Raw genomic sequence first — 3,575 nt, forward strand, 5'->3', positions numbered from 1 at the left:
ACGGGTAGAGCCTGAATACAAAGGTGCAGCTCTCACAGTAATTTCTCCAAAAGCTGCTGGCGCAGGACAAAGCAAAAAAAAAAAAAAAAAGTTGTATCTGAACAGTGCCAAGGTTCCCAGAAGTGGAAAGACATCCCCTCATCTCCCCCTACTGGTGTGCACATTCCCGAGCCTCTGCCTGTGCCAATACGTTGTGAAACTGAAAGAAAGGACCCTTGGGAGCAGCTTCCAGCATCGAACTGTTCTCAAGATGTTGGCAACAGCTTAAAAACACAGTCCTGCTATCAAGAATTAGTCATTTGCTCCCAGGGAGTTCATCCTACGGGCTTTGGTTGTTAATTAGACATTGCTTTTAATGGGAGTCTACAGAATACAGATTTTGCAAGGGGCTTTAGGATGTTATCCCAGTGAATATTAAAATCTTCCAGAAAATATAAATTAAGAAAGGAATAGAAGGAAAGCTCACTGCATTTTAAAGATGTTCTTGCAGTAGCAAACATCATGACAGACCAATGCCTGTTGAGAGAAAGGAACAATATTTGAAGGAAATGGGAACGGCAGAATAATAAGATATATATTCATTTTGTACTATAAGCATCTATACATAGCTGATTTACCTCTGGTGTGTTGTTGAAAACTACTAGTGACAGAAGCAGCTGAACAGATCCTGAAGTAAGACATGATACTCAGGATGTTTAATACCCAGGATGCTTTTCTGCCTCCTTTTTCAGGAGTAATGCTGATGACAGAGACACAAGAACAAAGAGGAATGTGTGTAATTACTTTTGCAAGAGTAAGCCTTATTTGTTTTCATAGAGATGCCATGATTTATTATTTAGTTTTTCTGCCTTTATGGCCTGAAAACAGTATGGATTAAATCCCTGCCACTTTAAAGGCAACATGCATGGAACACATTCTGGAGTAAATGATTTATTCAAGTGCCATCAGTGCCAGCTGAGGGCTCAGTGGTAACAGACCATAACTGGTGCTAAGAGTGAGATAATTAATCACAATAAGTTGATACTCAAGGAACAAACATGGAAAACTTTAATTTAGTTGCCAAAACTCTCAGAATATAAAGTGTCTTGTGATGTATTATTTAAAGAAGCATAGTGAATATGAAAAGGAACAATGGACTAGAAAGTGTTTTCCAAACTGACCTCCTGTGCTGTGTCTTTTCTGAGGAACTTTAGAATGGATAAAAAGGGACAGAAAAACCTGATCTCTGAATGCATGTTTGTAAAATTCCCAAATATTTACAAAGCAAAATACTGAAACCTGGAGATTACCATACAGTTTAAGGAGCTCCAATTAATATAACTGCAATATTGAATTAGATGTAAATAACTTACTCAGGTTGGCTTAGTGGTAGCACTACAAAATATAAAAATCTTCAGTTAATTTTCAGACTGACCATAATTTACACATTGGAAATCCAGATTCTCACTTACCCCAAGGCTTTAAACTGCTGTACAATGCAAAGCTGCTTTTTAATGGTTATAAGTTACATTTACACTCACTTAAAATACATTTTATATTGCCAGGGTGATGTAGAGCAGCCCTAATGTAAGGGAAGCCAGGTTTCTAATTGACTACAAACATCCTCAACCAAGGATGCAAATTCAGTGCTGCTGTCTTAACCAACTGCTGCAAAGGGACTCTGTCACTGTAGCAGTGCCCTAGTAGTCCCACGAGGCTTTCCTGCAGGGCAGTTTGCAAGATTAGGTATTAATCTCTTGAAAAAAACCCAGAAATATTGATAACCAATCTCCCCTTCTCCCCCATGCACCTATGTCATTCAAAAACATCGGCCTCAGGTACGCCGCAGAACATCCTTTCAATCATATTTTAATCAAATTGCTTTTCATCAGCTCCTCAAATTTTATGTAAGAAGCACATGAGCCCCTTTAATCTTTCCTCCTCCTCCCTCCTTTCTTAAAAGAAATTTCAGTGCTCTGTGCTTACTTAAAGAATGGCATTCAGCACAGCAAGAGACACATAAATCTTCTGAATTGCTAAAAAAGTGGTACCCAGAGGCTGTTTTGGCTCTAGATGATGACAATCGAGTGCACAGGACTGGAGAACACAGTTAAAAAACACTCAGATAATAAATATTCCTTTTAAAGTATCCTTTGCAGCAGAGACACGAGGGTTACTGATGTGTTAGAAACAATGGAAGTGCCTGGGAATGATCATGTAGAAGTTAAGGCTTCACCCCTTAAAAAGGTGGCAGGATCCATAGCGCAGCTGAAGTGCATCTATCTACACCAGTGCATGTGGCATAAGCAACCAGGAGGAGGAGCAGGAAACCAAGGTGCAGCAGGAAAACTATGACATAAGTTACCATCATGGCAACAGTGTGGGTTGATTCACATAACTGGAGTGTTGTAATGCATACTACAATGGATGTAGGGATAGGCAAGAAGGAGAGGTGGTGGGGTAGCCCTGTATCTTAAGAGAGTAGTTTGGTGGCTTAATGATGGTGGGAGTGTTGATCTGCTGGAGGTAGGAAGGCTCTGCAGAGGGATCTGGACAGGCTGGATTGATGGCTGAGGCCAATTGTAGGAGGGTCAACAAGGCGAAGAGCTGGGGCTGTCAAGCAGGCTGCTTGACAGGCTGCTCAGGGAAGTGGTGGAATCACCATCCCTGAAGGAATTTAGAAGACTTGTAAATGGAGCGTTTGGGGACATGGTTTAGTGATGAACTTGGTGGTTCTGGGTTACCAGTTGTACTTGATGACCTTAACTTACATGATTCTATGATTCTTATTGGTAGAGAACACGTCCATTCTATCAATAGATGTGCTCTATAGGATGGGACAATTTCATCATCCTGACTTTAATGGTTGGTGAAAATAATTTAAACTTAAGGCAAGGAGCAGACATTAACACTATTCAATACTATTAGGATGTTTCTTATTGAGTGTAAGTAAACACTTTTCAGTTACTCTTGCTCTTAGCTTTGCCAATAAACTCAGCACTTGTGTTCGTTCCTTATATGACACTGCTTTCTGCCTAAGATGGAAATATTTCTCTAACTCTCCTGGAGTTCACAGCTATCCCAAGAGTAATGACTTCTTGCTGGTTGTCTTCCAAAGGATGTTGTCAGCCCCTCAGTAGTTCATTTCGGGTGAAAATAACCCTTGTGCCAAGGCCAGGCCAAGATCATCTACCAAATAAGTCCCATTAAAATCTTCAGATAAGGCATAAATGACATTTAAGTACTACAGTGCTGGCCTTCTGCTCAGTAGTGAATTAATCTAATATCTGCAAAAATGGGTTTGCTCTGAGTTAAAAAATTGATAAGTGCTTATCCTGACCTCAGAGTGGGATTGGTGAGACTTGCAAAATTGAGTAGCCCAGGACATGCATGCTCTGCCAGATTCTCAGAAGTTTTCCACTTAAATATATCAGCTGGGAGAGGGCTGCTGACAACTATACCAGTGAAGGATCTGGATGCTGTTACAGTACATTGGTCCCTGGATACTTGAAGGCTGGGAGCAGCCCTGGCACTGTGATTCGTGCCAAACACAAAAGTCACAGAGAGTGCTAGAACCATGTGCTTGGGTCATGTTC

Source organism: Corvus brachyrhynchos, unplaced genomic scaffold (genome assembly GCF_000691975.1).
Source record: "Corvus brachyrhynchos isolate BGI_N302 unplaced genomic scaffold, ASM69197v1 scaffold175, whole genome shotgun sequence".
NCBI classification, from domain to species: domain Eukaryota; kingdom Metazoa; phylum Chordata; class Aves; order Passeriformes; family Corvidae; genus Corvus; species Corvus brachyrhynchos.